Source organism: Lissotriton helveticus, chromosome 1_1, assembly GCF_964261635.1.
Source record: "Lissotriton helveticus chromosome 1_1, aLisHel1.1, whole genome shotgun sequence".
Classification (NCBI taxonomy): domain Eukaryota; kingdom Metazoa; phylum Chordata; class Amphibia; order Caudata; family Salamandridae; genus Lissotriton; species Lissotriton helveticus.
Window position 1 is genome coordinate 1773293660 of NC_136057.1, and position 10000 is coordinate 1773303659.

Here is a 10000-nt window from a genome sequence, read left to right on the forward strand (position 1 = left end):
AATGTGGACCATATATCCCGGACTATGGCTGCATTACTGGCATGCTGCAAGAATTGGCCCGAAACGGAAACTTACCTGTGCGACCTCAAAAGCAATACATTCCTTGTTTAGGAACATGTCCCCCAAAGTCTCGCAGCCGTCCACCCTCCAGGCTGAAAGGTCCACAGATTCCGTCAGCACTCTAGAAGCTGGAAGGTCCCAAACGATAAATAACCTTGTGAAGGGGGCCCTGCCCAAAACCACCTTAACTGTTCGCTCCAACAGGGAGGCAGTGTGCTTGACAACATTTGCTACAGAGGTTACCAGGGTCGGCTCCTCCATTATGGCAGAAGAGCATCGCCTCACTTCTGGAACCAGCATGAAAACATGTAAAATAAAATGATAATAAAGCAATTAATACAACTGCTTTATTATCATTTTATGATACATGTAGGAGGAAGCCGCAGCCGAGTCTTAATATCGGGGCTATCGGCAGCAGGTGTGGTGGGTGCAGGGCACCAAGTGTGCATGCCGGTTTGGCCGGCCATATTAGGACGGTTAAACTTACATGTGCACTTGGATATTTCCAGGCTGTCGCTTGGAGATATCAGCAGGGCGCAGGAGGATCAGCTCCCACTCCCTGCTGGAGTGTGAAACCAGCCTACTCCGCCCAATCCCGGCGGTTCTCTCATGTGGGTAATACTAGCATGACAGCAGCGTCTGGATTGGCGCAGGGGTGTCTGGGAGCTTGTTTGTGCAGCTCCTGTGCATTGGGACCAGAAGAGCATGGCATGGTGGCAGGCGGCAGGAGGAAAGGTTGTTTTCCTCTCCGTACTGCCTCATCACTTTTCCATGCTGTTGGCCGCCACTGGAGATTACATCCCAACCCTGATTTAAGAAGTTGAGGGAGGTAAGAGCGCCTTCCTATGTCCCCTGGGAGTTATTTCTCCTAAGTGCTCTCCTCCACTAACCAATGTACCACATGCTGAATTTGGGAGGCCAAGTAATATTGCTCTAAATTGGGTACTGCTAATTCCCCCTCTTCCAATGGTTCAAACCGATGAATCCTGGCCACCATGCTTCATCCCCCAGCTCAAATCAGTAAAACAGGAGGGAATGCATCCTTGGGTCCTATCATGAATCAATTACATTTTATACAGTTAGCTTAAATTTAATGACTTGTTTTCATTTCGTCAAACAGGTCCAATCTTCTTGTGAATTAATGAACTGATGCTCATCACACACATGTTTCGCTCAGGCCTAAACTCAATTAACTTTTTCAAGGCTCAAGTTTAATCTTACCAGTCAGGTCTCCTTTGTTGCATGAGTTTTAGGACAGTGACATAGCCATATCGGCCACCAAAGTTCGATCATTCAGCGTTTTTAACTGATATGCATATTCCACTTAACTGGTCAATCAAGTTACAGCCTTTGTACATTTGGTTTTCTAAGGGTCGCTGTGGCGAGCACTCAAGAAGTATTCCAGGCAATAGTATAGGGTTTGGAACTCTGCATGAAATGGAAAATTGCTTGATAAATTCTGTGAGGTTTATTTTGGTTTATAGATTGAGAAATAGGCCAATTGAACGTAGAAAAAAACAAAATACTTGAACTATTTAGGATCAAGATATGACGGTGACATAATATATTGCATACTGAGTTTAGCTTTACGCTATAAATGGCTTCAAGCTTCAAGCTCAAAGCCAATGTTATCTCAGAGGGAAACGTTGGAGTTCCTCAGCAGTCTTCCTGAACACTTGTGTTTGTTTACTTGTGGCTATGTTCATTCCAGCCAATCAGTGGTGCTGAAATTTCAGACATGAAGCAGCAATGTATCAAGTTAGCTGGGACTTGTATGATTGAGGTGTAGTTTCATAGAGTTTGCAGGTGCAAAGCTGTTTTACTCAGTGGGTTTGAGTCCGGTGAGAATCTAGAAAAGAAGTCAGAAATCTAAGAAACCCAAATTACAGCCACTCAAAATAAACAGGGTTCCTACACAAGACAACAAGGGAATTGTGAAATGCAAAGGGGGTTCTTGGCAAAATCACTGTGCCCAGGTAATGTGGCAATCAGGATCTAGGAGTCATAGATCAGGACTACTGGGCACAGCTCAGGGTGCAACAAGATAGGTTTCAAACTGGTCCCATATTTAACTAGCAGGCTGGGGATAAATGGTTCTGGCTTGCCTTAATTATGTCCCCTGGGGAGAGACAACTTCAAGGGCCTATACCTAGAAACTGGTAAGTAATTGTCGGGATTTTTACTTGCCCGGGACACCCTGAGGATGGGGAGCGTTCATTGGTTTAGAGGCTTTTCACATGACGCTGGGGAGTCCTCTCCTGGACTGCACAGCCATTCTTGCGTCAGCTCTGACAACTGGGCGGCAAGGTCCTTATCCTTTGTGGGCAGAGCGCTTCCTTGAAATATCCTGTACAAAAGCTACAGTCAGTTGTCCATGATCTTAGTCCTCCTCATCAGCAGTCTGCTGTTCTCCATGACGATGAACTGCATTATGGCCCAGAAAAACTACCAGCTGCTGAGATGAATTCAAGCAATCGACTTATTACTTTATTGTTTTCCTCAGGGTGATGCCCTAAAGTGCGATACGTATGACGGACATGAGTCCCGTGCTCACTGTGCCATGTGACTGAAGCTGCACCTTGCTGACGAGGCCCAATCAAGTCAAATTTCGAGGATTGTTTGCCTCAGTCTGCTCCCCTAAGTTCAACGGGTATGCCCAGATATGAGCCCCTACTCACTGTACAATAGGACTCCAGCTGATCCCTTCTAATGAAGACTAAATAAGCCAAACCAGTCTGAGGTTGCATTTGTTGCCATTCAGAGCGGACCTGGCCTAGCAGTTCAGCCCGGACTAATCCTATTGGAGCGGGAACAGTGCTGACGGACCAGGGCTCATTTGCATATGGCTGGATCATGTCTGAGGTGGTGTGGTGGGCAATACAATTATCGACTAGATTTCAGCCCAAAGTAATTATCAGTAGCTGAGTTTAAGTCAAGCCATCTACAATTTTCTCTGCGCTGTGTAGGTTACACTAGCACAGCCTCTCCAGATGTAGGCCCTGTCCTGGTCTTGATAGGAAACTGTGTCAACAGAGTCCCTTGCAAATATCTCTCTGGACTAGTGCACAATATCTCTTTCCAAAGTCCGAACAGTCCAACTATTGAATGGAGTCAGTATTTATCACTTTTTAAAATATGAACATTCGTCCGTCACCACAAAGTGTTTCTGAGCTATCTATTAATGTTGCAGCAGGCTTTTGCAGAGCGGGGATAAGGGGTTGGTCGGACTGTACCCATTCTCCCTCAGCCAAGGCCATCTGGTTGCTAGGCAATGCTCAGCAAAAGGTTGGGAAAGGGGAACTTAGGTGCCGTTGCCAGACTGGGTGACCTTGGCAGTCAAAGGGCTGGATTCACAAACGACCTCCGCACTCATGGCGGAGGCCCCACAGTCATGGCAAGGGTGCCCGCACTCCAGGGGTGTAACACAGGCCCCCGCATTCCCCACAGTGTGGGGGGGCCGTGAAGCTCAAGAATGCCCCCTCAGCACTGCACTTCGGCCTGAGAGCTCCTAATAGAGTCCGGAGGGGGCCCCTCCACGTACCTGGCAGGGGGGCCCCCTCAATTATCGTTACGCCACTGCCACACTCGTAGCGGGACCTTGTAGTATGTACTTTATTATTAGTATACTAGCTCTTTAAGGAATGCCTTCTTTAGAGTTCCTATTCCATGTTCTTAGAATGTTATACTGTATGCTTTGACCATTGCAAACCTGGTATTCTACTTTACTGGTCGTGGGTTGATTTACTCTGCCTGAAATAAACCACCTTATCAACCTTTCTGTCTGGATCTCCATCCTTATTTGATCCACTACCTTACTACAATTATTGGCGACGAGGGTGGGATAAGTACATACTACACATCCTTCCCCTAATAAATATAAAGATAAAAAGTAGATAAAAAAAACAAAGTAAAGTAAGCAAATGCATACAAAGAAAAACAAGATTAATCCAACACATAATCATGGAATCTTACAGGAACAGATCTAATTCTCCGACTGTGATCCCTACCATCCCCCGCATCAACAGGCTGTAAAGTGGGAGGAGGCATGAGAACGTTGGAATCACCATGTGCTAACAGGGAAGTGTCAAGGACAAGGCTATTGCCGGGAACAGAAGGAACATTTGGAGAGGTAGATGATTCACCAACACCAAACCAGTCAGAATAGCGATCATCCGATAAATCTGAGGTCTGTTTGTTGGAAGAAATTATCTTTGCTTGTTGATCAGAGATCTTAATAAGGGCATTCTTGTTCCACCAACCCCTTTCAAATAAAAGAGCTGCAGAACGAGAAACTTTCAACACTTTAACCGGAGCAGAAAATTTGGATTGCCCCTTAGTTACCTTCACAGGTTTCCTAATGATGACCCAATCGCCCGAAATAAGAGGTTTTTCTGTGACATGCATGCGTTTGTCATAATTATTTTTGTAACTCTCTTGTTTACTCTTGACATGTTCACGAATTTTAGTTAAATCCACGTTGACAAGAGAACTTTTCATCAACCAAGAAGGGTTCAACCTAGAAGTGGGAATTCTGCCCCGCAGTAAAACAAAAGGGGACACTCCTGTGGTACTGTGCGGGGTGCAATTATAGTTCCAAATTTTCTCGCTAAGAAATTCAGCTACATCAAGTTTATTAGCACAGGCTGTTTGAATAGCTTCCTTCAACAAACGGTTGGCTCTTTCTACAAGACCATTAGAAGCAGGACTGTAAAGAGGAACTAACATGTGCTTAATGTCAACATTGTTTAAAAACAAATTCATCTCCTGTGAGACAAAGTGTGAACCGTTATCGGAAACAATTTCATGTGGAGTACCATCGATGACAAACAAACCCTTTAAAAATGAAATTACAGCAACAGAATTAGGATTCTTGACTAAAGAAAAATAAATCCATTTGGAAAAGTAATCAATGGCAACTATTAAGAATTTGAGGTCATCCTTAAAAACAGCAAATGGACCAGAAAAGTCTATGGCAATTTTCTGCCAAGGAGACTCAGGCCACTCTACAGGAACCAGTGGTGAATTAGACAACTTCCAGTGTTTATCAGAGCATAGACACTGTGGACATTGATTGACAAAGGATCTAACCTGGTTATCGATACCAGGCCACCAATAAGTGGTTTTAATTTTATTGGTGGTACCAGTGATACCAGGATGAGTTTCATGGGCCAGAGAAATGATGGATTGCCGGATGCCAACGGGTGGGACAAATTTGTCTTGCCTGAACAAAATGTCACCTGACACCGACAATTCAGATGCAACTTGTGCATAATGTTTTTCTTCCATTGACATGTTTCTATCTCTGGGCCAACCTTTAATCAAAAATTTTTTGACATTGAGTAAGCAAGAATCGTTATCCATACCTTTTAACCAGTCTTGTTTAGTAAGTTTTGTACCTTGAAGGGCATCATCAACAGCAAATACATATTCTAAGTCAGAGTTGACAATGTTACAAGTGGATAAAGGAATGCGTGATAAACAATCCGCACGAATGTTTTTTCCTCCAGGTAAGTATTTTATTTCAAAATTAAATTCTTGAAGACGTGCCAATAGTCTAACTAAACGCGAAGAAGCTCTATTGGAGGAACTCTCGCCGAGCATATAAATTAACGGCTTGTGGTCTGTGTATAAAAGAAATCTGGTGCCCCAAATGTACATTTTAAATTTTTCAACTGACCATGAACAAGCTAAGGCTTCTCGTTCTATGGTACTGTAATTTGCTTCAGCTGAAGTTAATGAACGAGAAGCGAATGCAACGGTGCAATCTTCACCTTTAACTATTTGACTCAGAACAGCTCCTAGGCCACGGGAACTAGCATCAACGGTAATGATGCTTTGAACACCATGGGAAAAGGGCTTGATGGCAGGAGCAGAGAGTATCAGATCTTTGACAGAGTTAAAAGCAGATTGAGATTCAGGGGACCACACAAACTTAGCATGTTTTTTTAACAGATCTCTAAGGGGTTGAACTACAAGAGCATAGTTCCTAACAAAACGAGCATAATATTCGCTCAACCCCAAAAATGCCCTGAGTGAGTCTTTATCAAGAGGGGGAGGAGCATTTTTAATAGCATCTAGCAAAGAAGATTTGGGTTTAATGCCATCTTTTGAGAGGTTGTGGCCTAAGTAATCTACATCACTAGCCAAAAATTTACATTTCTTCTTGTTGACGGTAAGACCATTATTTAGTAGAGACTTTAAAACATACTCCATCAATATGTAATGTTGATCCAGGGATTCAGAATGAACCAAAATGTCATCCTGGAACGCCTGAATTCCGGGACAATTATAAAAAATGGAGTCCATTAATCTTTGAAATATACTGGCTGCAGAGGCAAGCCCAAAAGGTAACCTTTTATACATATATACACCAAAAGGTGTAACGAATGTTGTGAGAGGTTGAGATTCTAAAGATAAAGGAATTTGGTGGTACGCTGAGCGCAAATCGATAGTGGAAAAATATTTGCTACTACCGATGTTGGCCAGCATATCATGGATTTTAGGTAAGGGGTGTACATCAATGATAATGTTGCGATTGAGTACACGCAGGTCTGCACATAAACGAATTTCCCCAGAAGGTTTTCGAGCTACGACGGCAGCAGAAACCCATTCTGAAGACTCAATAGGAGAAATAATGTCTTGAGCAATAAGAGATTCAATATGTTTTCTCAAATCCTCTCTCACAGACAGAGGGACAGGCCGCACCTTTTGAATAACAGGGCAAGCGTTGTCTTTTAACTTAATATCATGCACGAAATTTTTCACCAACCCAATCCTATCTTCAAAAACAACCTTGTATTTTTCTAATACATTACAAAGAATGGGGTCATTACAATAATCAAAAACAGCTAGTAAAGGAAGATCACCCAAAGTAACAGGTTCAGGATGACCGGGTTTTAAAATAATGCCCAGTCTGGCTTGGTCTTGCCAACCTATAATATCACGGCCATTGTGTGCAACGTATATTTTAGTATAGATAACACGACCTTTAAAATCAATGTTGTCTGGAAAATATCCACGCATAGTTATGTCAAAACCCCCGAAAGCTTTAGGATTAACATCAGTAGTGAATAATTCTTTGTTATTCCAAGAGCACTGAAAAGTGGTTTCATCCAAAATGGTAATAGGGGATCCGGAATCAGCCATAACCTGTATGGTCTGAATCCCAATAGAAATGGTGCAAATAGGCCCCTTGATGCTGAAATCACACAAAGCATTTACCTGAATGAACGAAATAGAAGAAAGGTTTAACGCATCACAAATTTCCTCCTCAGAATAAACCATATTAACCTTAGACTTATCTTTGGGTAAACGACACGAAGCAGCAAAGTGACCTACACGTTTACAATTAGAACATCTTTTACCTTGTGCAGGACATTTTGGATTATTTGCAATGTGAAACTTTGAACCGCACCTGTAACAAAATGCATTAGTTTTGGGTTCAAAAACTTTTTTCCCAATATTACGGTTAGAAACCACATTAACATTGCAATTGTCCCCTGATGCCTGCGAAATATTGCAAACAGTTGAAGAAGAGGCATGTTCAGCTAAAATTTTAGAGGAGACAACAGAACACTCAATACTTTTCGCAATTACAATGACTTCATCCAAAGTTGGATTTTTACATGTCAAAATTCGCTCTTGGATCTTCTTATTAAAGCAATTAAAAACTAACTGATCACGAAGAGCAGTCTCCAGATAGGTACCAAATTCGCATTTCGATGCAAGAACTCTTAAAGTAGCTACATAGTCTTCTATGGACTCTTCTTGTAACTGTTTCCTTTTAAAGAACATATGTCTCTCTACCATGACTGATGGATCATCTTTAAATTGTTTGCCCAGACGTGTTAGTGCCTCGGTATATTCATTCCATGAGTCATCATCAGCAGGAGCTTGAACTACTGCTAAATTGTCAAATAATTGTTGGCCAGCATCTCCTAAGTGATTGAACAGGATAGCTCTTTTTCTGGATGCAGGATATTCTAGAGCATCTATAGCTTCCAAATAGTTTGTAAATACACGTAGCCATTTGTGCCATGGAGTAGGAGGTTTGCCAGGAACAATTAAAAAAGATGGAGGTGCTACAATCCCATTGTTGTTATTACCTGAAGCAGCCATAATAATTCACACAAAAAAATTTTTGTATATATTATGATAATTTCTTACTTGTTAGCCTTGAAATAGCACTGTCAGGAAAAACGATCTTTTAAACCTAGACAGAAGACGACCAAAATTTCACAGACAAGGTCGCGTTGACAAGAAGTTGAGGAGTGCGATGCCTGTCAGCGTTATATGAAGCAGACGCGGAGCGCTGAAATAGACGTTTTATTTTGAGAAGTTGACGTCAAGCGCTGCACACGTAAATACAGCTGGAGCGTAAGCAGTTGGAGTTGAGCGCCGATAACGTAAACAAAGCTGGGGCGCACTTAGATCACAGCATACGCTGGACGCATTCCAGAGTGACGCTGTAGACGTACTGCGCGTGTGCCAGAAGCGCGTACGAAAATAATTCCACAGCTAGCCTCACGAGCGTAGAATGCTTCGCGCATTTGAAAATAAACGGTATGGAGCAGGCAGCGCTCAAAGACGGCTTCCAGGTAATAAATTATTAAAAAAAAAACTCACAGTTTATGTGAAGGTGGTTTCAGAGATGAAAACGAAAATTTCCAAGTTAAAATCCGATTTTAACAGAAACGTTGGAGCCAGTGACCTTAAAGTTCATGGTCGAACTGCTCATGTCGGTGGGTTTGATGCCAATCAGCTTCCGATCGTCGCCAATAATTGTAGTAAGGTAGTGGATCAAATAAGGATGGAGATCCAGACAGAAAGGTTGATAAGGTGGTTTATTTCAGGCAGAGTAAATCAACCCACGACCAGTAAAGTAGAATACCAGGTTTGCAATGGTCAAAGCATACAGTATAACATTCTAAGAACATGGAATAGGAACTCTAAAGAAGGCATTCCTTAAAGAGCTAGTATACTAATAATAAAGTACATACTTCTTTAGAGTTCCTATTCCATGTTCTTAGAATGTTATACTGTATGCTTTGACCATTGCAAACCTGGTATTCTACTTTACTGGTCGTGGGTTGATTTACTCTGCCTGAAATAAACCACCTTATCAACCTTTCTGTCTGGATCTCCATCCTTATTTGATCCACTACCTTACTACAGACCTCCACAATGAGACTCTGTAATGCGGATGTCCCGTCACAAGTGCGGGGCCTCTACCATGAGTGCGGGGCCTCTGCCATGAGTGCGGGGCCTCTGCCGGGGCCTCTGCCACGAGTGCGAGGCCTCTCACATGAGTGCGGGGCCTCCGCCACGAGTGCGGGGCCTCTGCCACGCGTGCGGGGCCTCTGCCACGAGCGCGGACGCCCTTTGTGAATCGGGCCCAAAGTGTCTATATCACTCGAGCCTACTTGACGTTCACAGGGCGTACGGGGCAGGGTCGCATGGACAGTGACTTTCAGGTTTTCATATCCACAAGGAAGGAGAATGACAACATGCTGGAGAACCGCCATTATGTCCTTCCTGTGTCACGTTCGTCATATGACATCATTTGCTCTGCACATGTCTTCCCAGCTGCACAGCATAACCCACAAAAAGAGGGATGGATAAGGACCTCGGTTTTGGGAGACTGGACAGAGGACCTACAAGAAACACCGGTAGGCCTATCCCCTCTTGCGATACATGTCAGAAAGTCTGTACCTCTAAACTCCAACCAGCTGCCAAAAATCTTTTGTTTTCCACGTAGCCTGGTATGAGGGGACAGTGGCCCCCATAGAAAATGTAGAAATGCACTTCGTTTGCATCACTTTACCGGAAGAGCCCTTTACACTACTAATAAATACTGTACAGATGCGTGAAGTCCCACCTGTGGGCCTGATTCACAAAGGGCCTCCCACTCGTGGTGGAGGCCCTGCAGTCATGGGGATGT

The 10000-nt window shown here is 43.3% G+C and overlaps 1 protein-coding gene across 1 annotated transcript in view; it reads left to right on the plus strand.

The window, feature by feature from the left end:
• The window catches only part of GRIN2B (glutamate ionotropic receptor NMDA type subunit 2B), a 493334-nt gene that overhangs the window by 99831 nt on the left and 383503 nt on the right, over positions 1-10000 (plus strand). The gene's annotated exons all lie outside the window — the stretch shown is intronic.